The sequence below is a fragment of the Chiloscyllium plagiosum genome, unplaced genomic scaffold (genome assembly GCF_037043375.1).
Source record: "Chiloscyllium plagiosum isolate Xiang-an unplaced genomic scaffold, Cpla_swu_hap1 HiC_scaffold_8, whole genome shotgun sequence".
Lineage (NCBI taxonomy): Eukaryota > Metazoa > Chordata > Chondrichthyes > Orectolobiformes > Hemiscylliidae > Chiloscyllium > Chiloscyllium plagiosum.
Window position 1 is genome coordinate 90,610,521 of NW_028270146.1, and position 27,432 is coordinate 90,637,952.

The 27,432-nt window shown below is 42.5% G+C and overlaps 1 protein-coding gene across 2 annotated transcripts in view; it reads left to right on the forward strand.

The window, feature by feature from the left end:
- Positions 1 to 9,577: 9,577 nt before the first annotated feature.
- Positions 9,578 to 27,432, forward strand: part of plekhg3 (pleckstrin homology and RhoGEF domain containing G3) — a 197,201-nt gene continuing 179,346 nt past the window's right edge. The window contains exons 1-2 of one of the 2 annotated variants that reach the window (XM_087990098.1): positions 9,608 to 9,704; positions 26,288 to 26,512. The gene's annotated coding sequence lies outside the window, so the exon portion shown is untranslated. Of the gene's footprint in view, positions 9,705 to 26,287; positions 26,513 to 27,432 lie in introns of both variants that reach the window. The other variant, XM_087990097.1, reaches the window with a different exon arrangement.

The following is a 27,432-nucleotide window of genomic DNA, read 5'->3' on the forward strand; positions in this document are numbered from 1 at the left end:
GATCTAAATGAAAACCGTTCTTATTTTCCACCCCCACCTTAACTCAGGTTATTTTGTTCCCTCCTTCTGCAGTTAGAAGTCTTCACAATCCTTGTCTTTTTTTTTTGGTAGTCCTCAGTGAAGGTTTGCAATACTTTTCAAGCCTCAAAGTGGGGTCACAGTGGGGAAAGAAGTTTGGGGGAAGTGCTGCTATAGGGGTCAATCACAGCCCGGAAGCAATAAATTAAACCAACTCCCGTTACATAAGCACAAAGCCAATACCAGGAGGAATGCCTTCACCCAGAGTTGTGAGCCTGTGGACCTCTGACACAGAAATCAGTTAAGGCCAAAACATTGAATATTTTCAAGAAGCAGATAGATATAGTTCTGAGGGCTTAAGGGAACAAAGCAGAAACTGGGTACTGAGTCGGATGATCAGCCATGATCATATTGAATGATGGTGCAAGCTTGAAGGGCTGAGTAGCCTACTCCTGCCCCTATTTTCTCTCTTTCTTTATCGAGTTCTGCTCCTAATGCTTTTAATGCTACATTTTTGGAGGTACTATCTTGTAGCTGAGGTTTTAAATGAAGGTGTCATTGGCTCCCTCTTGTGGACATAAGGACCAACAACACTATTTTGAAAAAGAAGAGTTAATGTCCTGGTGAATAATTATCCCTCCACCTACATCACTGTAAGAGAATACCTGCTTGTTAACAGTTATTTATGTGAGCTTCCTAAATGCAAATTGGCTTCTGTGCATTCTATCTTACAGTGGACTCCACTTAAAATAGTTTCTATTGATCGTAAAGCACTTTGAGAAAGACTTGCTAAAAAAGCATATTTTCCTTTTCTTGCAAGCCTAATGAAGGAATTTAACTGCTTTCTTTGCTCTGCCTCCCCCACTTCATAGTGCTGATATACCATACCCAGTAGCTGTCGAACCATGTGCAAACTGGTCTATGAGGTGCGAAATGAATACTTTAAAACTGTCTTCACTGGTAAACAGGATGCTGTCAATGAAACATTGAAGTAGCAGTGATAGGATTCATTGAAAGGTTAGTATGAGGGTTACTATGTAGCTTTTTATTGCAAGGGAAGTTGGAGGATAATAGTAGGGAGGTCTAGCTTCACGTATAAAGGACATTGATGAGAACTGTCTACAGTCTGGTCACTTCAGGTAGCAATATACTTGCATTGAAAGCAGTTCAGAGAAAATTTACTCAGCTCATTCCTGCTTTTTCTTCTGAGGAACGACTGAGCAGGTTGGGTCTACGTCTCGTCTCATTGGAGATTTAGGAGAGTGACTGGTGATCGAATTGAAGTGTGTAAGGTGGTGAGGGGCCTTCACTGGGTGGATGTTGAGTGAATTTTTCCACTCTTGGAGAATCTAGAACTTAGTTGGGGCCTGGCGCATCAATTCGAAATAAAGGGTCTTCCACTCATGGTGGAGATTAGGAGGAAATTCTTTGCTGGAGCTGGGAGGATGTGGCATTAGTTTTTGGCAGTCTTCCACCCAGTGAGTAACAGAAACAGACTGTGTTCGATAGATTTTCAATCCACTAGGAAATGGTGGTAATGGAGGAGCAAACTGGAAAGCAGGGTCAAGGCCACAGTCCAGTCAGCTATGATCTATTTGAATGGTAAAGCTGCTCTAGTCGGCTGAATTAATTACTCCTGCTCCCGATATGATTTCACGTGAAATAGGTTAAAACTAAAGAGCAGGCACAAAAAAATAGTTGGCAGTCCTCTAGGTAGAAGCACCACATGCTTCATATGGAATGCGTACTGGGTTACTGAGATAGAAGATATAAATTGCCAGAGCCTTCCAAACCTGTTTAGATATGGGGCTGGTACTCAAGAAGAGCATATTCTACACCTCTGGAGAAACGAGGGAGGCTATGAACCTGACAACATAATAGCTCAGTCCTCACAATGCTTGTTGTGTGGACTCTTCTTGAAGCAGTTGGCCAGGATAGAATGTATTTGTCCTGGGAAAAGTATGGGCTGATGGATTTGTTCAAGGTAAATCTTTAATGTAATTGCATTCTTATGAGGTAAAATTGAGATGAAGAGGAAGTGCTGATGATGATCTCTGCTAATGTTTAGTTAAAGTACTACATGATACACTTGTCGGGAAAATTTAATGGATGAGATTAAAGAGACAGTGAAAGTGCGGGTACGGAATTAGCCATGGAAAAGAAAATGCTGATTTAAGAGTTTAAGGATTTTATGTTGTGTACGAGAGAGAAGTACATAATGGTATTGGAAATAGATTTTTAAAACCAATCTATCATTGATGTAATCCAAGTAAAATGGGATCAGCAACAAGCCATTTAACTTCCTTAAGGATGTTCTGCCATGTTAAGGTCTGATTTTGGCCTCAATTTCACTTTCCTGCCTATTCCCTGTACTTTTATGGGAGAACAAACTCTTCCCCAATTCCAGCCTAAATAGGAGAAAACCTAATTTAAACACCAATCCCCAATTCTAAAGCCCATACAGAATCTATCTTATCAGCATCTAATGAGTTTTCTCAGAATCTTTAATGTTTCAATAAGACCACCTCCCAAGCTTCTAAACCTGAAGGAGTCTCAGGCTCAACCTTTCCTCATAGATCAAACCCTTTCATCTCCAGGATCCGTCTAGTAAACCTTTTCTGAATGTCATTGAATGCAAGTATATCCCTCCGAAACTGAAATCAAAATTACACCTAACTAGACTTAAAACTGTTTTGTCCAGATGTTAAGGAGGAAGGAAGTTGATGACATGGACAGATACAGCAGATAAATCTAACGCACAGGTAAGAAGAGATGCCCTCTGCTAGGAAGAATGGGGAGAGGCAATATGAAACAAATGGTTTTTCAATGGCTGCAGGAACAAAGAGACCATTACGTTATTAAAATTTAAAAAGTCTAATGAAACTCATGTAAGATATCCTTGGCTTTGTCCACAGAGCAATAGAGTACAAAAGCAAAAGTTACCCTGAACATTTTAAAACTGAGTGACGAGGCCTTGATGTAGAGAAGTGGTTGGTTCAGTTGTTCAAAACTGTGACTGACAGAGGAATGATGGAATGTTAAGCTGGGGAGAAATCAGCCTGTTGACCTAGAGACCCAGGTAATGTTCTGGCGACTCCGGTTCAAATCCTTTCTGGCAAATGGTGAAACTTGAATTCAATAAATATCTGGAACTAAGAGAATAATGATGACCATGATATGATTGTCAGGACAACACATCTGGTTCATGGCCTACATGTGACTGCAGACTCTCAGCAATTAGGGATGGGTTATAAGTGTTGGCCTAGCCTGCACTGCCCACATCCTACATTTTTTTAATATAAATGAATCCAAAGATGAGGGTTATTGGCAAAAGACCAGAACGTGATGTGAGGGAACAAGAAGATGCAGCAATCTGGAATAGTGGAACCAAGATGATTCCTTTGAGAAAGACACAACTGAATGGTTTGAATACATATTCAGGATGATTGGCAGTGGAAACTTACTAGGAGAAAGTGAGGACTGCAGATGCTGGAGATCAGGGTTTAAAAATGTGTTGCTGGAAAAGCGCAGCAGGTCAGGCAGCATCAAAGGAACACGAGAATTGACGTTTTGGGCATAAGCCCTTCTTCAGGAATGATTCCTGAAGAAGGGCTTATGCCCGAAACGTCCATTCTCCTGCTCCTTTGCTGCCTGACCTGCTGCGCTTTTCCAGCAACACATTTTTAAGTGGAAACTTACTGAATAGACTTTACAAAGAGCTGCTCAGGCCACAAAGCCACCATCTGTGTGATTTTATTTTACGGTGTGCTGCCCCATAGTGGAAAGCATCCCAGCTGAGATTGAAGGAGCCCAATGTTTAAATGCGTTGGGTAGCTACTATACTAATGTGATTGCCGTGGTCCATTTGTAACACACTTAGAGCCATAATGATGTTCAGGCCCTACTCCTGTGAAGTGAGCACTTCTAGGCTGATACTCCCTCAGCACTGCAGTTGTTGGAGATGAGATATTATCCCAAGGTCCCATCTTGCCCTGTCAGGTAGATTAGGGAGGTTATTCAGAGTGCAGGGTTACCAGCCAGTTGACAACGGGGATAGGTGTCATTCAATCAACAACATCACAGCCTTGGAGAATCTGGTCATGACCACCTTTGTGTTTGTGGGATCTTGCTGTGTACAAGTTACATTACAGCAGTGACTATCCTTCAAAAAAAACTTCATTGACTGGAAGCACCTTGCTTGGTCCTCAGGTTGTGATAAGTGTTTAATGGGCAAACTCTCTCTCAATGGAATCTTCTCAATGGTGTTCTCCATTGAAGGGCTTAATGAGGGAGCTGGAAAGTTTTCTTGCTGTGTTTTTGGTAAACAGGGATGAGATGATGACATTTTAACTACAGTTATTTGTGAATATTTATTGTTAACAACTTTTCTCCAACACCCTTATTGCTCGTGCTGTTTAAGCAAGCCATTGATTTCCTCTCTCAAGTTTAAAATCACACAACCCCAGGCTATGGTCCAACAGGTTTATTTGGAATTACTAGCTTTCAGAGTGCTTCTCCTTTATCAGGTTACTAGTGGGACAGGATCATAAGACACAGAATTTAGAGCAAAAGATCACCGTGTCATGCAATTAAAATGATATATTGAACAAACTTAGATTGCTGTTAAGTCTTTCATCTTTTAGAATGGGTTGCAGGTTTCGGTTCATTAATATGTCAATCCCAGAATTTCTTTTAAGTCACATTCTTGAGATAACCTAAGGTTTTATATTTTAAAAAAGTGACATCTCAGCTCAGACAATGTACTAAAGGTGTGAGGTCAGAGTCTGTATCCAAATCTTGAGTCAGAGTGGTTCTGTTTCCAAAGTAAGAATTCATAAAATGTCATATGGATGTATTGACTACCTGCAGGTTGTGCGCTTTTTGGGCAAAAAATAGAATGTTTCTGCAAGTGCAAGCTCCCCAAATAGACTTTTATGTGCATGTGAGGGGGTGGGGAGGGAGAGTGTGTATGATGAAAGACTTATCAGCAATCTAAGTTGGTTCAATATATCGTTTTAATTGCATGACACTGATCTTTTGCTACAAATCCTTCCCCACTGATTACCTGATGAAGGGGCAGTGCTCTGAAAGCTAGTGCTTCCAAATAAACCTGTTGGACTATAACCTGGTGTTGTGGTTTTTAACTCTGTCCCTGCCAGTCTAGCACCTCCACATCATTCCCCTCTACAGACAGTAGATGGAGTTGCTGGTACATTGTTCCCCTGTGGAGTTTCGATGAGAGAGATTTATTTCTGAGATATGATGGTGAAGCGATTATACATTGGGGAGACAGATTTACTATAAACCGACTGACTCCCACAGCTACCAAGAGTACACCTCCTCCCACCCTGCCCCCTGTAAAAACGCCATCCCATATTCCCAATTCCTTCGCCTTCGGCGTATCTGCTCCCAGGAGGACCAATTCCAATACCAAACAACCCAGATGGCCTCCTTCTTCAAAGACCACAATTTCCCCTCAGACGTGGTTGACTATGCTCTCCACCGCGTCTCCTCCACTTCCCGCTCCTCTGCCCTTGAACCCCGCCCCTCCAATTGCCACCAGGCCAGAACCCCACTGGTCCTCACCTACCACCTCACCAACCTCCAGATACATCGTCTCATCCTTCGTCAATTCCGCCACCTCCAAACGGACCCCACCACCCAGGGGTATATTTCTCTCCCCACCCCTATCAGCATTCCGGAAAGACCACTCCCTCCGTGACTCCCTCATTAGATCCACACTCCCCACCAACCCAACCTCCACTCCTGGCACCTTCCCCTGCAACTGCAAGAAATGCAACACTTGCGCCCACGCCTCCCCCCTCACTTCCCTCCAAGGCCCCAAGGGATCCTTCCATATCTGTCACAAATTCACCTGCACCTCCACACACACCATTTATTGCATCCGCTGCACCCGATGTGGTCTCCTATACATTGGGGAGACAGGCCGCCTACTTGCGGAACGTTTCAGAGAACACCTCTGGGACACCCGCACCAACCAACCCAACCGCCCCGTGGCTGAACACTTTAACTCCCCCTCCCGCTCCGCCAAGGACATGCAGGTCCTTGGCCTCTTCCATCGCCAGACCATGGCAACACAACTCCTGGAGGAAGAGCGCTTCATCTTCCGCCTAGGAACCCTCCAACCACAAGGGATGAATGCAGATTTCTCCTGCTTCCTCATTTCCCCTCTTTCCCCCCCCCCCCCCCCCCCCACCTTATCTCAGTCCCAACCCTCGGACTCAGCACCACCTTCTTGACCTGCAATCTTCTTCCTGACCTCTTCGGCCTATCACCCTCACCTTAGCCTCCTTCCACCTATCGCATTCCCAACGCCCCTCCTCCCTACCTTTTACCTTAGCCTGCTTGGCACACCCTCCTCATTCCTGAAGAAGGGCTCATGCCCGAAACGTCGATTCTCCTGCTCCTTGGATGCTGCCTGACCTGCTGCGCTTTTCCAGCAACATATTTTTAAGCTCTGATCTCCAGCATCTGCAGTCCTCACTTTCTCCTGTAGGATGGTGGAGTTTACTTGTCATGCTGGCTCTTAAACTTTGCATTGCCTGATCTCCATTATCTCTGGATAAAAAGGTTGGTTTCTTAATGCTGATTAAATTCCTGTGTTCGTGCATCGTGAAAACCAGCGCAGTTGTGCTTATGTTTAAATAAATGCACGTCGTGTTTTGATTATTTAAAAATACCTGCTTAAAAAGAGTCCCGACCTTCCTTACAGGTCAGCCTCACAATTAATGGCCATTACTATTAGCCCTGAGCGGGCGTGAAACCTCACACTGGCTCTAATACATAGAGCGGTTTTCCTTTCGCTATGGTATATGGGTAATGTGACCGCCATTGGCAGAGCTCCACTTTATTCAGCTGTTACTTTCTAACCACTGGTGTTTATTTTTAAGGACGAGGTTAAAGGTTGTCTTTAAGGTTTTAAAATATGTGTTTCAATATATTCAATTTTCTCCGAGGTGAAGATGGAGATCCCAGCCCTGATCAAGTGTTACACACCCTCGTCCCTAAGGTAACGTTTGCGTGGTGAATTCCCTTTATCTGAATCAGAAGCTTGTGGGTTTTGGAAATCCACATCAGCCCTCCTACCAATGGCTGACGTTAAGCGAATCACTGACGGAATAACATAGTCAGAGATGCTTCTTGGCCGAACCATTTAGGAGAACTTTTGCCTTGCTTCTGTGGGTGGACGTTAAAATCCCAATGACAGGAGCAGGAGGTCCTGCTGCGGTTCTGGATAGCATTCTACCCTTGAGCAAACGCTAAGAAATAAGATCAATTGATCGTTTCCGTCACTGCTCTGTGCGGAGAAACGGGAATGAACCATGCATTCCCTTGAGCCAGCTCCATCATTGCATTGGAGCAACTCCATTTACAAGTCCTTGCTCCGTGTATCCTTTTGTAAATAACACCATTCTGTCAATCTCGGTCTTAAACTTCACTTGTCCCCAAGGTTACGTCACGTCTGGTAGATTTTGTGTGCAACCCTGCTTTCTGATTTTATTCCTAAAATATCTACTGATTTCAAGCGAGTGCCTCATTGTCTTCATTCCGCTAGAAGTCGGTTCTCTTCCTCTGTTCTACTGTAACCCTTAATCAATTTAACAATTCAGTCCGGGGATTACAAACCAAGATCGTTCGACCTGTCCTTGACAACTAGCCATGTTATGCCCCAGTATCAGATCAATGAAGCTACGCTTCTTGCAGTACCAAGGAAAGTCAGCTTTCATTAAGATGCACGTTACAGAGATTAACTTTCTACTCTGGGATCTGACCAACATTCAACGTTTTGTAAAATGTCTGCAATCAGCTCTTCCATAACGGTCACTGCACTCAATTGGAACAGAAATGTATAGCATCTTTAATCTATGACCCCCAGATACTGGAACACTTCTATCCACTTTATCTGGATCCGTCACAATTTTATACGATTCTTTCCTCCGCTTCGTCTGTTCCAAAATAAAGTCTGAAATTCTCCAGTCTATGCAACATCCCGTTCGATCTTCTCTGTTGTGTACAACAATCTCTCACACAGTGCGGTGACCAGAACTGTTTTTGTCTTCAAGCTGTGGTCCAATTGATGCTTTTAATATATTTCCAGTTTAACCTCCAAGCTTTACATTCTCAAGAAAGAAGGCAAGTATCCTTTATGACTTCTTGGGCATCTTACCTATGCAGAGAACGGTGCACTGTAAGAGTTCCCTACAGTTCTCAAAATCTGACAACTTATTGTCTCAGGTGCACCCTGGACCTGTGTAACTCAGTGAACTGATTTCTTGCAGTTCAGGTTTGAGTATGTTGACTGGGTCCAAATTTTATCACTTGCTTCAAAGCTTTTCAATGGATGGGAAGTTCTTTCAGTGTGAGATGGTGCTATATAAATGCAAGTTGGACTTGCTGACTGGACACTAAAATAATAAGTTCCGGCTGTTTTATCAAGTTAGCCTTGTTTTTGTTTTAACCTGTATAGGGAATGCATTTAACTATTTGAAACTCTCTTAAAAACTTTTTCACCTGCTATACTGGGCTGGTGTGCAATTGTTGAATCCAAGATTTTTACTTTCTTTTTGCTTTTCAAAGTTCATTTCTCGATTATCCGAAAACCCAACAGAAAGTGTACTTTATGCCCTGTCAAACAACTCACTCAAAATATTTCCGTGATTGTCTGTGAGAACTTGCTGTGCATAAATTGGCGGCTTCGTTGCAACAGTCACTATGCTTCAGAAGTGCTTCATTGGCCGTAGAACATTTTTGGGAGACAGTCCCGAAGTTATGCAAGGCGGGAAGGGACAATAAGTTGTCTTGCCCATTCAGAAAGCCTTATTTAGATAAAATAAAATACTCCCCAGGTTTCCATTCAGAGGCAGAGTGATGAGGAGCCCCCGGGTTGTACGCTCACCATTTGAACAGTGCAGGAGGATCACTTTCCTGCTCCTCGGACGCTGCCTGACCTGCTGTGCTTTTCCAGCACCACTCTAATCTAGACACTGAGTTTTCGGTCTGTTTTGGGAGATGCAGATTCTCCATTCAGAATTTCAGTTGTCAGCTTCCAACCACATGTGCAGCATTAACAGGAAGTGTTGACACAGTGCCCAGTCAGAACCCAGCAGACATCCAATAATTACCTCACTTTCAATTCTTTGCAAAATACTGAACTTGAAGCGTTGGTGCAAACCTAAAACAAATTCGATTGAAGAATTTAACGAGACTGCATTTCTACTGAAAACGTCAGGTGTTCAAACGCTGATGTAATTGCTGGTGGTGAAAATGTATTTTTTTTGCGAGTGGGATTCATAGTGAAGTTTACATTAGCCAATGTATCTCTTCTCTCAGTCTTTTAAGTTCTGTGTATCTGAGGCTTTTTTTTAAACATTGTGTACACTTTCTAAAGTTTTTTTTTGAAAGGCACAAGATCCAATCAAAGGCTCGGACGAGAGAGAAGGTGGAGTTTTTGGGAATGGATGACGACAGGGCGGGGACGGGAGAACTTTTTGAAAGTTTTGGGGCAAGTTTTGGCGCATGCGCGGTGGCGCTGGGGGCGGTGGCGGGTTTGTCAGTTTCAGCTGAAATCGACAGGCGAGAGTCTGCGTGTGGCAAATCTTCCAGCCGCCTACCCCAACTGCTGGAGGAAGGAAATCCTTCACCCGATCGTGGGCCACATCCCCCTGGTAAGAAGTAGAAGTAGCAGCAGCAGCAGCAGCAGAATCCCGCCTGATTCTGGCTGTTCCTGGAAACCCCCAGAGTTTTTTGTTTTAAAATTGAAGTTGCTTTGCATTTCCGACGAAATCCCGTGGGTACGTGGGCTTGGGAGAATTGTGAGACAAATTCGGACACGAAATGAGGGATCTGCAGACAAACTTGTTGGGGGGGGGGGTGGAACGGAGAGAGGGTATTTGGGGAGAGAATAGGTGTGGAGGGAGAGAATGGGGGGGTGCATAATGAGGATGGATGAAGGAGGAGGGTATGGAAAGGGTGGGTGATTGGGGTGGAGGGCACAAAGAGGGGTGGACGATTGGGTGTGGAGGGCATGGAGAGAGTGGGTGATAGGTTTAGATGATTGAAAGGATGTGCATTTACTGAAAGGATTTTGGCAAACGTTGTGAGATGGTGGTGATAAGATTTCACTGTTGGATTACTGTTTACCCTGTGGTTAATATCATAGCGATGACACTGACACCAACATGAAGGTTTCACTGTGTCTCAGCCCTTTACTGCTAATTGGCCTCTAATCAAATGGTTATCAGTGTCACACCAATGTGGCCGTGATGACAGATACATGTGATAAACTGGTATTTGCTTCTCTCTGTATACTGTAATCCGGAATGGTCACATTCAACTGTGCAGTGATTAGGGACTCTATTTGAAAACCATAGGAGAGTCTGAGATGTGATGTAATGGAAGACTTTAAAATGATGGAGCTTAACAGGATAAATGCTGTGAAGTTCATAGAACCATTATAGAATCCCGACAGTGAGGAAATGGTTTTTTCTTTGGCCACCAAGTCCACACCGATCCTCCGAAGAGGAAGCCGCCCAGACCTATTCCCCTACCCTACGACTCGAGATTTACCCCTGACAAATGTACCTAACCTACACAACCCTGAACACTATGGGCAATTTCCCATGGCCAATTCACCTGACCTGCACGTCTTTGGACTGTGGGAGGAAACCAGAGGGAACCCACACAGAACGAGGGGAGAATGTGCAAATCCCACACAGACGGTCGCTCGAGGCAGGAATCGAACCCGAGTCCCTGGTGCTGCGAGGCAGCAGTGCTAACCACAAGTTCTTTCTCCTTGTCAAGGAGCCCATACTTGGTATGAGATGGCCACAAATGAATCAAATAAGCAATTTGCGAGAATGTGGAATTTGTGTTAGAAGGTGTAGTTAAAATAAATGGGGAGGGGGGAGGTGGCATTCAAGTAAAAGGTGACTAAATGTTTGAGAAAAAGTAAGGAATAGAAGAATATGTTTTTAGGGATTGATGAATAGGGTAGAAGAGAAATTGCGTGGAGTGTAAACACTGGTATGGACAATATGCATTGTTATGTTTATGTAGGTGCAATGGAAAGGAGAACTAGACTGTGTGTCGGACCCAAAACAGTGTTATGACGTATCACTCAAGTGTCGTCCGGTGCTTTCCCTTTTGGCTAGTCCTATTCATTTCGAACTTGCACAGAAGCATTGGGGTGGCCGAATGTCAATTGGAACCTGCTATGGTTATGAGCGTGCATCCTATTGATATCATGAGTTATAAACACCCAGCTGAGTTTCTACAATGTCTGAAAAAAGTAGTTTTAATACTGGTGTGAACTATGGGCTAATAATTTATTAATGATAATTTGTATCTTATGTATTTTCCAGAACTGTTTCTAGGAGCCACAGTACATAGAGCATTCTGCACTATGTGATTAATATCATAGGACAAAAAGATAGAGAAGTTGCATTTATATAGCACCTTTCTAAATCTGAGCATTTCTTGAAAGTTCTTTCTCACCGATTAGTATTTCCAAAGCATAGTTAGGTGTGAAACGTAAAGTGAGACAACCAATTCAGTAAGCTAAATTAACAGAAGAATAAATAAAGGGAATGAATAAATTAACAGGGGCATAAATATTGGCCAAAAAGCAGGGAGAACTCCCCCTACCCCCTTTCATTTTTCAAGTAATACTGTGGGATTCTTTAACATCTACCTGAGAGGGTGGTCTGTTTAGTATTTCATTCAAGAAGATGACACTTCTGAAGCACTTCCTCAGCACGCACTGGGTTTCTCATCCTGGGTCACAACCTCAATTCTCTGGGACTTGAACCCACGATTTTCTGACTCAGACAAGTGGGTTACCCTGGTATGTAGCTGGCTTAAGCAGGAGCACCAAGGCATGTTGTAATGACTCTACCACTATCCCCAAACCACGGTGGCTCAGTGGTTAGCACTGCTGCCTCACAATGCCAGGGACCCAGGTTCAATTCCCACCTCAGGTGACTGTCTGTGTGGAGTTTGCACATTCTCCCCGTGTTTGTGTGGGTTTCCTCCCACAATCCAAAGATGTGCAGGTTGGGTGAATTGACCATACTAAATTGCCCATAGTGTTAGGTGCATTAGTTGGGGTAAATATAGGGTAGGGGAACGGGTTTGGGTGAGTTACTCTTCGGAGGGTCAGTGTGGACTTGCTGGGCTGAAGGGCCTGTTTCCATACTGTAGGGAATCAAATCTAATCTAATCGTAACCTGAATGATGCAAAATAAAAACAAGTTCTTTGAAATCTTGTCAGAATTAGCCCTCTGCTCTTGAAGCTGACCCTTGACCCCAGTATTTTTTATAATCTCTGTCTCATCTCCCAACCTCCCTTTCCTCTCTAAAGAACTTGTGTCCTGCCTCCTCTGAAATCTGTACTCATTTTTTCTGAATATCCTATTTGAATCCCTCCAAGCAGATTTCTGCCTCTGCCATGTTGTAGCACTGAGACAGCTCTTATAAAAGTCACGATGACCTCCTATGTGACTGTGGGAACTGTAAGCTCTCCCAGACAATCACTTGTATTGCCTTCCCTTCCTGTTCCCACTGCATTAGCACTGGTGTCCCTCGAGGATCTATCCTTGGTCCTCCTCTTATTTCTCAACTACATACTGTCTTTTGGCAACATCACTCAATGACACAGTAAGGGGTTTTAAACATGTATGCTGATGGCATTCAACACCACTTTTATCAACATCCTGCACTAACTTGAACTAACTTTTTAAAAAAAAAGGTTTTGTGATTTACCCATAAAGAAGTGAAACTATCACTGTATTCTAACAGATGAAAGGCTCAACAGGCAATCAGTTTTTCAATGTATAACTTCAGTTGCATCACACTGTAAATTCTTGCTATAAATTCTGTGTTAGGATTGAGCCGTCCATTATCACCTGATGAAGGCGCGTCGCTCTGAAAGCTAGTGTGCTTCCAATTAAACCTGTTGGACTATAACCTGGTGTTGTGTGATTTTTAACTTGAAGTTGTAAGACTAGTTGTCAAACATCCCTCTGTAGCCCTCCCAGATATGCGCATTCCTTCAATTCTCTCTTGATTTTAATCACTCTACCCGTGGCAGCTGTGTCCTCAATTACCAAAGCCCGGAGCTCTGTAATTACGCCCATCTCTCTCCTTCCCTTTCCTCCTTTTAAGATTCTCTTTCAAATTTATCTCTCTTACCAAGCCTTTGACTATCTGCTCTGACAGCTTCCTAATGTGGCTTAGTTTTCAATTAAGCTTTAAAATGCTCCATGCTTTGTGACACTTTGTGTATTAATGAGCTTTGAGAAGATTTGTAGCTCAGGTTGTGGTGCTGGATGTAAGTTTGCTCGCTGAGCTGGAAGGTTTATTTTCAGACATTTCATCACCATACTAGGTAACATTAGCCACCGGTGAAGCACTTTTGGTGTGACCTGCTTTTTATTTGTGTGTTTAGGTTACCTTGGGTTGGTGATGTCATTTCATGTTCTTTTTCCTCGGGGTGGTAGATGGGGTCTAACTCAATGTGTTTGTTGATAGAGTTCCAGTTGGAATGCCTGCTTCGAGGAATTCTCATGCATATCTCTGTTTGTTTGTCCTAGGGTAAATGTGTTGTCCCAGTTGAAGTGGTGTCCTTCCTTATCTGTATGTAAGGATACTAGTGAGAGTGGGTCATGTCTTTTTGTGGCTAGTTGATGTTCATGTATCCTGGTGGCTAGTTGGCCTGTTTGTCCAATGTAGTGTTTGTTACAGTCCTATTCACATCCTTCAACATTAACCTGGCCAAAGAAACACTGACCACACTATTAGAAAAACCAAAGACACATACACCAAACACCACCAACTTCATCAGCAAGGAAGTATTGTCAAGCTAGTGGACCTATGCCTTACCACCCACTTCACCTTCAACAACCAAACCTACAGACAAACCAACGGAACACCCACAGGATCTCCAATATCAGAGTTCTTAGCAGAGGCAGTAATGCAGAGACTCAAACAAACAACTCTGCCAAACATCCAACCCAAACTCTGGGTCTACTACGTGGATGACACCTTTGTCATCACTAAACAAAACAGATTAGAGGAAACCTTCAAGATCATCAATAACACCCTTACTGGCATAACATTCACTAAAGAGGAGGAAAGCAGCAACAAACTGCCATTCCTGGATGTCGTAGTAGAGAGAACAGCCAATGGGGAACTTCAAACCAGCGTCTACAGGAAAACAACACATCCATACCAAATACTGAACTACAGAAGCAATCATCCCAACATCCACAAACAAAGCTGCATTACAACGTTGTTTCAATGAGCCACCACACACTGCAGCACAGAGGAACTACGCAGAGCAGGGGAAAATCACCTAAACAGTGTATTCAGAAAGAACGAGTACCGATTGAATACAGTCCAATGCATTCTCAGCAACAAACCCAAGCAAGCAGACAAAAGATGTCTAGAAACCCTAGCTACTCTCCCCTACATCAAAGACAACTCTGAAATGAGTGCCAGACTACTCTGGCCTCTTGGCATCATGGTAGTCCACAAAGCCATCAAAACACTAAAACAGCAGCTAATGAACCTGAAAGACGCTATAGAGACAACAAGCAAAGCTAAAGTCATTTACAAAATACCTTGCAAGAACTGTAACAAACACTAAATTGAACAGACAGGCAGAAAACTAGCCACCAGGCTACATGAACATCAACTAGCCGCATAAAGACAAGACCCTCTCTCACTAGTATCCTTATGTACAGATGAGGAAGGACACCACTTCAACTGGGACAGCACATCCATCCTAGGACAAGCCAAACAGACATGCGTGAGAATTCCTGGAAGCATTCCAACCAGAATTCTATCAATAAACACATTGACGTGGATCCCATTTACCACACCCCTGAGGAAAAAAAAACAGAAAATGATGTCACCAACCCAAAGAAATCTAAACACATAAATAAAAAGTGAGCCATATCACCAGTGCTTCACCAGAGGCTAACTGATGATGTTACCTAGTATATGGTGACGAAGCATCTGAAAACAAAATTTCAGCTCAGCAAGCAAACTGGCATCCATTATGTGTACTTGTATGTTTAAATGTGTGTATACATAATTGTTGTTGCTGGGTTTATAGAAAGCAATATGTAACTGATGTTGCTGTTCCTCATTTTTGAGGTTTTTACTCATTAGGTGAGCAGGGCTCAAACTCGGTTGTGATCTTTTGATTTCACCCCCATTCTCTCTGGTACTCCACTTGGCTTCTAACCCCATTGGTCGGCAGCTGGCTGACCATGAGCCGCATCCAGAATTACAGCAAGTTGAGGAAGAGATTGCAGCTGTTTCTGAACTGGGAATGGTTCCCAAAATGAGGAAGGACACAAAGCCAACACTGCATCATAGCATTCCAAACCCCACTTACAAGCGACTGCTTTTGAAGTTCACTCATGATTGCAAAGCCACAGAGCAGCTAATTTGCACACAGTAGGGTTCCATAACAGATGAGTTTGTTTTGATTGATGTCTGAGGAATCACTTCTGGCCAGGATCCTGGGAAGAGTTTACCTATTTTGTTTTAAATAGCAATTTGTGTTCACAAAGCCCTTGGTTTAAATGGTCAGGTAGAAGATAGCCCTTCTGACAATACAACACTCCCACATCACTGCACGATTGAAAGATTAACACTTTCCAAGGGTGAAAATGGCACTAACTTACCAACTCGCAGTACTCGTTACTAGCTAGGGAATTCTGAGAGTCTTGTAGATCTCCCATCATAAAGTTTGAAGTTCTGAAGAAGTGTGATAACGGTCTTGAAATTATTTCACTGTTTATTTGAAGGGCAATTGCACTCTGTGCTTCTGGAAGTGGAAGCTTAAATTTGCAGTTATTTCTGCAGATACCATGGGTTAAAGGTTAACAGTAAGAATGTACAGATCACAGCGGGTCCATGATTTAATTTGTTTTGGCAAAAAATAGCTCTTGTAAATTCAACAAAAAAAATCTTTCATTTGTATAGCATATTTAACACACAAACTGTCCCAAGGCACTTCACAGCAGTATTGTCAAATAACGTTTGCTGCAAAGTGAAATGTGACAATATCAGGGCAGGTAACCAAAAGCATGGCTCAAGGGGTCAGTTTTAAGAAGCAATGTAATGGAGAAGAGGAACCATGGGAAGTTCGAGGAGGGAATTCCAGAGCTTAGCATTTTCTTTAATGCTTCATGGGATGTGGACGTTGGCTAGGCTTGTGAATATTACTCATACCTAATTTCTCTGGAGAAAGTGATGGTGGCAAGCTGCTTTCTTGATTCTCTGCAGTCCTCTGTAGGTACAGTTGTACTGCTGTCAGGAAGTGAGCTCCACAATTTTACACCAGTGAACTGAAGGAATGACAATATAGTTCCAATTCTCAATGGTTTGTGGTTTAATAGGGATCTCATGGGTGGTGGTGTTCCCATGTATCTGCAGCCCTTGATCTTTCTGGTGGTGGCAGTCATGGGATTGGAAAGTGCTATTGAAAATGCATTTTATTGATGGTACATATTGTTACCACAGTCTGTCAGTGGTAGAGGGTGTGAATATTCACTGGGACGTCCAGGTCTTATTTCACTTCCCTCCTTTCCTAACTAGTGCTATTCAGATATTTCTTTTCTGCTTTTGCTAAAAAGTAGTTAGCCTTAAATTTGTCCACATGATCGAGCGTGTATTGCTGGAAAAACTCAGCATGTCAGGTAGTATCCAGGGAGCAGGAGAATCAACGTTTTGGGCATAAGCCCTTCATCAGGAATGAGGCTTGTGGACTGGGGGTGCTGAGAAATAAATGGGAGGGAGGATGGGTAGGGCTAGGGGCAAGATGGCTGGGAATATGATAGGTAGATGAAGGTGGCGGGGGGGGGGGGGAAGGTGATAGTTTGGAGAGGAAGGTGGAGTAGGTAGATGGGAAAGGTGATGGACAGGTGAAGGGGGCAATGCAGAGCTAGAGGCTTGGGACTGGGATAAGGTGGAGGAGGAGAAATGAGGAAACTGGTGAAATCCACATTTATCTCGTGTGGTTGCATGGTCCCAAGATGGAAGATGAGGCATTCTTCCTCCAGGTGTGGGTGGTTAGGGTTTGGCAATGGATGAGGCTCAGGACCTGCATGGTCTTGGTGGAGTGGGAGGGGGTGTTGGTGTTTGGCCTTGGCGCAGTGAAGTTGGTGGGTGCGGGTGTCCCTGAGACGTCCTCTGAAATGATCCGCAAGTTGGCGTCCTGTCTCCCCGATGTATAGGAGATCACATTGGATGCAACGGAAACAGTAGGTGATGTGTGTGGAAGTACAAGTAAATTTCTGTCCGATGTGGAACGATCCTTTAGGGCCTTAGATGGAGGTGAGGGGGGAGGTGTGGGCGCAGATTTGGTGAGGGGGGAGGTGTGGGCACAAACCTGCCAATGCAAGAAGTGCAATTAGAAATGCTACGGATATATTTTGCTCCCCACCTCTGTGTGTTGGAGAGACTGTTCCCTCTGCGACTCCTTTGTCAGATAAACACCCCCTTTCAGCCCATACCAGGCAACTTCCCCTGACAAGTGCAATTTAAAAACTTTCCCCTATTTATCCACATGTTACTCTGTGCATTTGCCCACTCACTCAACTTGTCCGTATCAAACACATACACAAGTGATTCTTCACTCTCCAATTCCCTCTGTGTCACCAGAGAAGCTCTCTTTTTATATCTGCCTTTATACCCACCCTAATTGTGGGTACAGTTAGTTATAGTGCCTGTAAGCCACTTTGATAATGACTTCTTGTCTTTATCATTTCTCATTTCTACCTAACCATTTCCAATCTTAGTTTCCTGAACCTAAGTAATCCCTCTTTATTGAGTGAGTTTCATTACTAACTAATAGACCCATCCTTGCACCATTTTTTAGTCGCCTGTCATTCCCAAATGTTTTCGAGATTCAGGTCAGAATCCATGTCATCCTGCAGACATATCCCTACAAAAATGGCCAAATTATACTTCTATTTATTTGCACGCTTAGTTCATCTGTTTTGTTTTAAATGTTGCGTGCATTCAGATACAGAGCCTTTAGTGTTACCCTTATTCACTTCACAGATTCTAATCTTATCTGTTGACTATTGGATTCATATTATTTATCCCTCTACATCATAGTCTGTTTATAATTTTTCATATCAATATAACTGTCTTTGACCATGACTCTTTGATTTTGCATGTCTTCCCAATTTTGAAATTTTGTCTTTTTTTTTGGTTCAGTTTAAAATCCTCTCTCTAGTTATGTGGTAGGCAGGAACATTGATCCAAATATTGTTCAGGTGGAGACAGACCCTACTTTCTCCAGGACGGGTGCAAGTGCCTCACAAACTGGAATCCTCTACCCCCACACCAGTCTGAGCCATACTTTCCTCCTTCTCATCTGATTTGCCCGATGGCAATTTGCAAGTGGCTCTGATTATGATCCTGAAATGTTGGCCTTTGAAGTTCCGTTTCTTAATTTGGAACCCAAATTCTCTCCAGCTTGGTGGTTCTTGCTGTTTGGTATATTTTACTAATTTGTCTTCTAGTTTGTTCATGGCGTCTAAGGCATTTCAATCACACATGGGCTTTTGCTCCTGATGGTAATCCTGGTGTTCTTGTCCTTGTTAAAGCAAGTGCACTAACTTGTTGTGTATCACCTTCTGGACTGCTGTTGTTCAATTCGCTACCAGTCCCCACTCCCTCCCCCACCCCCACCCTTTCATCTTTGTACTTCATGTTTCCTAACCATCGGCCTAACCTCCTTCCACTTGTCCTGTACATTAATCCAGCACTTAAATACTTTCTCGTGGCCTTCCCTTCTCTACTCATGATCGCATTTCATTGTAAAAACAGATCTTTTTATTTTTATTTTGTATTTTTCATTCTGGACTGAAATGGGAAAAGGACTGTTTTAAAAGCCTTGGATTGTTGAGGATGACAATGCTTTTTAAAGGCAAGTTTCCTGAAACTCTTTGTAAATGCTGTTTGCACAGCTGTTGTTCAAGCAGGAGGATAAGTCTCATTAAAAATGAGCTGGAGTCAGGGGACACTGTCTGAATGGAGCAACATTTAGCAACAAGTTATGTATTGGCTTGTGGTATGATGATTATTTATAATTGATAAAGGCTTTCTGCCTGCAAAAAGCTTTGTGATTGGCTTCTGCGTAGCTGAACTGCTTGAGGGTATAAATATATGTAGGAAGAAGTTTTTGGAGCTCCAAATGAGGAGTTATCTGTTTTCTCTGCGGTGGGGTAAAAAAACCTGGACCCTGAGGAACGTCAGTTTATTTCCCTTCAGTGGTTGCAAGAAGTTGTGATTTCTTAGCCAGGAAGTCAGAAACTTCACAAATATGAAGCGGTTGCTCTGTGCCTCCTAACAAGCCAATGAAAGTATCTGGAGAAGGCAGATTAAGGAAGAGCACATCCTGACGAGCCAAAAGGATCTCCATGGATTCTGCAGGGGGAACCATTTGAACTATCATCATTGTCTTTCCCTCTTCCCACAACACCCTTTATTTTGAGTGCGTGCATGTGTGTGAAGCTTAGAAGAGGATTAGAGTTTTAACTACTCAAGTTATATGCGGATGGTTCATAATTGTTTATCAGTAACTAGAGTTCCTTTAAGTTATGTCTGCCAATGCTTTTTGCTGCATCAGCTTCTGATTCTGGAGAGGTTATGTTCCATTGAAAGAATCATAGTGCCCTGATTGTGTCAGTTGCAAATTCAGGATTTGCAAATACAATAGGTTTGTAATTTTTCATGCCCAGTTTCAACTGTATTTCCTCATCAATGGTTTACCTACTAAAAAGGGGACTTCACTAGACACTGCAGCCACTTCAAAAAAATGATTCTGGCTCTTTTACAAAACAATTTCAATGTGTTATCATTCTCAAATCTGAATCTGGTAGCACTCTGCAATTCCTTAACTGTGCTCCTTATTACTCTGAAAGTCGAGGAAGCATTTTAGCCAGTCTATTTCACGTACGTAACATTGGACATCTGCAGTAATTGAAAGACTGTGCTGTCAATACATTTATCAGAGGACTTAAATTTATTGTATTAAATGCAATGCCCTCTCTTTGAACTGTTTCTCCATCTACTTCTTCCAAATCTACTATTCATTTTTAGTTTCAAATACTTTATAGGATTTGAGACAGTTCATGGCATAATGGTATTTTGAAATGCATGTGAAACATTGTCTACATTTTAAGCATTTCTGGGGTTTGTTCCCTTACTATAAATCACCAGTTCTCAAAAATATCAGTAATGTTTCTGTCCACTGCAGTTGCTCTTTCTAGTTTTGTTTGCAACCTGCATTTGGACAGTCTCGTCAACTTAACATTGTCTGTCATATTGCTTATTGACCCTTTTGTGCAATGAATGCTTCTTAAAAGGAATTCTTTTCTCCAGAATTATTTTAGTGCTTCCAATCGTTCTGCTAGCTGTGTATGTTTATACACCAATTTAACACCTAACAAAGTAAGAAGTCTGCCTGTATTTGATGCTCTAACACAGTCCAATGGTTTGATTATTTGAATGCGGGACAGATTGGGCACTTTTCAAATGAAACTCCTGCAGTCTTGCGTGCAACCTACTGAATTCCATTATGTTTGCTTCCACGGTACTACCCCAAGTTTTCTAAATGTGTCAAAATATGACTAGACATCGTAAGCAGTCAATAAATATTTCTTTTGATATGTTTAATCCATAAAAGTTAATAATTTGCCCAAACATTCATCTGTGATCAAATCACCAAGCTCCAATTCGGGGGAAAAAAAAGTTGCTTCTTATCCCGCCTCTATATAGTGACCAAAGTGCTTAGACATGCCTCTCTGGTAAAGTAACCAAGGTCTACATACTCTTTCCTCCACTGGTTATAAGGCTCCTTTTAAGGTAACAGGAGTGGGTAATCATTGCCTACATGATATACTGGAAGATCTTTTTGTATAAGGAAAGTCCAAATCCACATTCTTACTGACAGCTTTATTTTAGTTAGCCTCACTCCATAAAACTCTCACCCCCATTGATTACTCCACATTATTCAATAAATTCATCCATTGTTCCCTTGTTCTGTTAGGGTTCAGGCATTCCTTCAGACTATAGGGAATAACAATCTCATCTTCCATGCAGCTCAGACTTCTTGGACAATTGCAGTATTGACGCTCCTGTGTTCTAGATCCTTTTACATTAATCGCTCACATTTGCAGTCTCTTGTTTGTGAAAACTGACCAAATAAGATAACCTAACTCTCATAGTTGTGACTGCCTCCTGGTACAAAGAATCTAGGTCCCTTTCCCCTTCTGCAATGCACTGCAGTGCCTGTTGTTCTGCCTTCAGCTCATAGAATAATAGAAACCCTACAGTGTGGAAGCAAGCCATTCAGCCCATTGAGTTCACACCAACCCTCAGAATTGTGGAAAGTGAAGAAGGCTCTGAGTACAACGGGACCTTGATCAGATGGGCCAATGGACCGAGGAGTAGCAGATGGAGTTTAATTTAGATAAATGCGAGGTTTTGCATTTATAAGGCAGGACTTAGACAATTAATGCAGGGCCCTGGGGAGTGTTGCAGAATAGAGATTGGGGGAACAAGTGCATAGTTCCTTGAAAATGGTGTCACAGGCAGACAACGTGGCTAAGGCATTTGGCATGCTTGCTTTCATTGGTCAGAACTTTTGAGTATACGAGTTGGGACATCACATTGTGGCCACACAGGACATTGGTGAGGCCGGTTTTAGAATACTGTGTACAATTCTGGTCACCCCTCTATAGGAAGGATGTTGTTAAACTTGAGAGGGCGCAGAAAAGATTAACAAGGATGTTGACAGGACTGGAGGATTTGAGTTATAAAGAGAGGCTGAATAGGCTTGGGCTTTTTCCCTGCGGCGTTAAGTGCTGAGGGGTGACCTTTATAGAGGTTTATAAAATCATGATTTGGAGATGCCGGTATGGGACTGGGGTGTACAAAGTTAAAAATCACACAACACCAGGTTATAGTCCAACAGGTTTAATTGGAAGCACACTAGCTTTCGGAGCTAATGAAGGAGCGTCGCTCCGAAAGCTAGTGTGCTTCCAATTAAACCTGTTGGCCTATAACCTGGTGTTGTGTGATTTTTAACTATGAAGGGTAGTGATAGGGTAAATAGACAAGGTCTTATCCTCAGGGTGGGGGAGTCCAAAAGAAGAGGGCATAGGTTTAGGTGGGAGAGAAAAGATTTAAAAAGGACATAACGGGTAATGTTTTCATGCAGGGGGTGGTATATGTATGGAAAGAGCTGCCAGAGGAAGTGGTGGAGGCTAGTATATTTACAACATTTTAGAAGGCATCTGGAAGGATATACAAACAGGAAGGTTGAGGGGGATATAGGCCAAACGGTGGCAAAAGGAACTAGGTCAGGTTGAGATGTCTGGTTGGCATAGACGAGGTGGATTGTAGGGTCTCTGTGTTGTATGACCTTATGACACTCTAATATTTCCTAATTTCTTGATGTACTGACATGCAAATTTTTTTGTGATGACTCGTGCATTATAACACCCAGATCCTTCTCTGTCATGGAGCTCTGCAACCTCTCTTATTGATAGTGTGTGTTTTAATTCTTTCAGCCAAAATGTCCAATTTCATTTTACTCACATTTCATTCTCTCTGCCAGGCTTTTGCCAGTCACTTAACCTAAAAATATATTTCTTGTAGCCTAAGTACAAGCTACTTACCTGCTATCCTTGTCATCAGCAAACTGGACAACCATACTTTCCATCCTTCCATTTCAAGTCTTTTAGAAAACAATGAAAGAACAGTTAGTTCCCAGAATTGACCACTGGTACACCATTCATTGCATCTTGCCAAGCTAAACTTAAAACAAAAACATTTCTTCCAAATCTCTGCTTCCTGATAGCCAGTGAGTCTTCTGTCCATACCGATATGCTGCTGCCTATACAATGACCACAATAACCTTTGGTGTGGCAAATTATCAAATGTCGCCTGAAACTGAAGTATAGTACACTCGCCAGTTCTTTATCCACAACATGTGTTACCTCCTCAAAGATCTCCAACAGATTGTTTGTTTGTTTGTTTGTTTGTTTGTTTGTTTGTTTTCCCTTTCACAATCCCATCTTGACTCTATCGTGCACTGCTGCAACTTCTTTATTCACAGCTTCTAATATTTCCCACGTGTGAGATGCTGAGCATACGGGTATCTAGTCTCCTTTTGGTGTTCCTGTTTTTTTTTTAATAAAGGGGGTACATTTGTTAGCTTCCAATTTAATATAATCTTCCCCTAATGAGTTTTGGGAAATTAAAGCCAATGCATCAGCTATCTAACTAGCTATTTTTTTAAGACCGAGGATGAAGTCCATCAAAAGAAGTGAACATTGATTTTCATATCAAAGAGGTAGTTAAGAAGAATGTTCTCCACCCTGCTTTATCATGTTTTAATTTGGCACAGATTAAAGTGCACATCCTGATGGAGAAAGACTCTTATCACAAATTCCTCAAATCACAGTTCTACAGAGATTTGTTAACATTAGTCAGCCACAGTTCCAGAAATGTACTTAATACAAATTCTCAGGTGATTGCTATTTTCTGGAGTCCCTCCCTTCCTTCCATTTTCCTGACTTCTAGCTGCTTCTGGGATTTGAATTCTTATCTCATTTCATAAAATCATGAGGGAGACATTGATAGGCTGAATAGTCCAGGTCTTTTTTCCCAGGATATGGGCGTCCAAAACTAGGTTTAAGGTGAGAGGGGAGAGGTTTAGAAGGGACTTCAGGAATCTATTTTCATGAAGAGGGTGGTGTGTGCATGGAATGAGTTGTTAGCGGAAGAGGTATGGAGGCTGGTACAATTACAACATTTAAAAGGTATCTGGATGGGTATGTGAATGGGAACGGTTTAGAGGAATATGAGCCAAGTGCTGGCAGGTGGGACTAGATTAATTTAGGATATCTGGTCAGCATAGATGAGTTGGACTGAAGAGTTTCTGTGCTGTACAATTCTGACATGTCCGGATTGGTTTATCCTACTTTCACTTTATAGGAAATATATCTTTTGCAGTGTTCAAACCACCTCTTTTTGAAAGTAGCCTTTTGTCAGCTACAGATTTTCCTACAAACTTTAACTCCAGATATTAACTGGCACTTCTCAGACGTGAAACATACTGAATGCAAGACATTTAATTCTGTTTCTCTCTACGCAGATGCAACCATCCATGTTGAGTTTCTCCAGCATTTTCTATGCTTGTTTTAGATTTCCAGCATCCACAATACTTTGGTATTATTTCATTCTAGTCTATCCAACACAGCACTCTCATAGAATCCCTATAGTGTAGAAACAGGTCATTTGGCCCAATAAGTTCACACTGACTCTCCAAAGTACATCCCATCCAGCCTCACCCCCATCATAATCCTGCATTTTCCATGGCTAATCCACCTAATCTGCACAGCCCTGAACACTATGGGCAATTTAGCATTTTCAATCCACCTAACGGGCGCATCTTTGGTCTGTGGGAAGAAACCAGAGCATCCGGAGGAAACCCACACAAAAGCCGGGAGAACGTGCAAACTCCATACAGACGTTTACCTGAGGCTAGGATTGAACCTGGCTCCCTGGTGCAGTGAAGCAGTAACGCTAACCACTGAGCCACTGTTGTGCCTGTTGTTGCTCCATTTAAGTCAGCTCTCCCCCAGTTAATTGAGACTCTCGATTATCCTTTTAACCATCATCCTTATGAGACAATGATCACTGTCCTCTAAATGTTCCCCACTGATACTTGATCTGTTTCATCCATCACATTCTCAAAAACCAATTCTTCCAGTGCCACCTTTTCTTATTAGACCAGACACATTCTGCTCTAAGAACAAACTGATCTCAGTGGGCAAACACAAATTCTCAGGTGATTGCTATTTTCTTGAGCCCCTCCCTTTCTTCCATTTTCCTGACTTCTAGCTGCTTCTAGGATCTGAATTTTTATCTCATTTCATAAAATCATGAGGGGCATGGATTGGCTGAATAGTCAGGGTCTTTTTTTTTTCGCCGGGATATGGGCGTCCAAAACTGGAGAGGTTTAAAAGGGACCTAAGGGCCAACATTTTCATGAAGAGGGTGGTGTGTGCATGGAATGAGTGGTCAGCGAAAGACTACAGGTTAGCAAGACCATTTTTTTTTTTTAAAAAAAGCACATCACACACCAAACTTTATTTCTGGATGGTTATAATTCAAAAGTAGGGACGGTCTGCTTAACCTGCATTGAACGTTGTTAGACCTCACTACGCTCAGTATAGTTAGAACTGTTACAGCACAGAAGAAGGCCATTCGATCCATTGTGACTGTATTGACCCTTTTAAAGAGCAAATCATGCACTGCCACCTTGGTTACCATGTTATAAGTAGTGTTTATGGCACTGAAGAGGGTGCAGAGAAAGCTTAGGGTAATACCAAGACCATGCAGGTATCAGGAAAAGATTGACAGGAAGGAGGAGGCTGAGGGGTAACTTAATTAACATCTTTCTAATGCTGACATGATCTGAAACAGAGAGAATGTTTCCTCTTGTGGGCAAGAGCATAACTAAAGCCCACCAATATAAGACAGTCACCAAGAAATCCATTCGGGAATTCAGAAGGAACCGCGTCATCCAGAGAGTGGTGGAATACTCCACCAAAGAGTGGTCAAACTGAAAGATCAGTTGTACTTGAGGGAAAGCCAGAGAACCATTTGGAGGAGGAGGGAGGAAGGGCAACCACAGTTGTTTTTGATAAGTAAGGATGGAAAGGAACTCTAAAGGAGCAGAACACTTTTTGCCAACTGGCCTATTTCTGTGTCTTATATCCTGCATAATATTTTGTTTTACTTTATTTTTATTTCACCCTATATTACATAAAGCTATTTTATGCTTATTGTCCTTGTTTGTATGAGAACGTCGGGATGGGATATCTGGCCGGCATGGACTAGCTGGACCAAAGTGTCTGTTTCCATGCTGTACATCTCTCTGACTCGATCTCATTCCATGATCCTATTGAAACCAATCATAATTTTAAAACCCTGAGGCTACCTCTTAGCCATACGTTTGCTGGAGAAAAGTTCCAGTGTATTCAAATATACCCCAATAGTTGCAACTTTCCCAGTTAAGGTTTTAGCCTTGAATGTTTTGCCTTTACGTGTTCTCCATTGCCTCATTCTTAACAACAACTTGCATTTATTACAGCACCTCCAACAAAGTAAAGCACATACTGATCCATTACATCCTTTTTGTTTTTGGAAGAAATAGACTTGGTGCCACATTAGGTGAGCAGAGCGGAAAGCGATAGACCAATTACTGTGAAGAGTTACAGTCTTACCAATTCCATTTCCCGGTGTGATTTGGATCATCTAGTGAGGGGCCAAATGTGGATGAGTGGAAGGACCCTCATACCCTGAACATTTGGTTCAAATCCCACTGCTGAAACCTGAACAGAAACTAGAAGGTGTTGAAAGTGCTGACTATCAGGTAAGATTTTACACTGAGAATATATCTGCCTTCTCTGGTGAAATAAGAAATATATTCTTTTAGTGTCCTTGACAACATTTACTCCTCAGCCAACACCTAACGCCAGATGTTCTGTTGTACCTCATCGTTGCCCATGGGAACTTGCTATACACAGGATTAATTGCCATTTTTTCAACATTATGACAGTAATTACACTTAACACATACTTGATTGACCATAAAACACATTGGTCTGTCCTCAGGAAATGTACAGCATTACTTAGGATAGAGGAACCTGTCAAACCTGCCCCATTATCCCAGTTCAATCATAGCTGATCGAACACTTCAATTGGTTTTAGCCAGCCCATCTCCATAACTCTGTCCACCAATGATTGACAGAAATCTAACAATCTCTACCTCAAACATAGGACAAAATTCCAAAGGTACACAGCTCTCCAATAAGGAAAATTCTCCTTATCTCTGACATGAGTATATTCCTCCTTATTTTTGATTTTAGGTTTTTTCCTTGTTCCCTCTTTGTGCCTCCTCTATACTGCATAGAACTTGGATCCAGAATGATGCTGCTTAGTGCTGCCAGCCATTACTACCTTTATATTGACACAAGGCAACAAGGAGGCTGTTGTTCAAGAGGGAAGCTGCTCGTGTATAAGATATATATTACAGCTGATGCAGTTGGAATCAATGGAACCTCTGTTGGAATGAGAGATTGGCTCCTTCACCACCGCATTTGCGAGAGTTGGGGCTGTTTGTTTTGTGAAAGACAGCACTGGGTGGAAGCACAGAGATGTTGGCACAGTTAGTTGGCAACCTGGCAGGGAACCACAAAGCCACAGGACTTCAGCACCAGCCGGTTAATGTTGTCTCTGAAAGCACTGTGTGTGACGTCCTTAGTATCCAGTGGACCACTGGGAAAGAAATTAG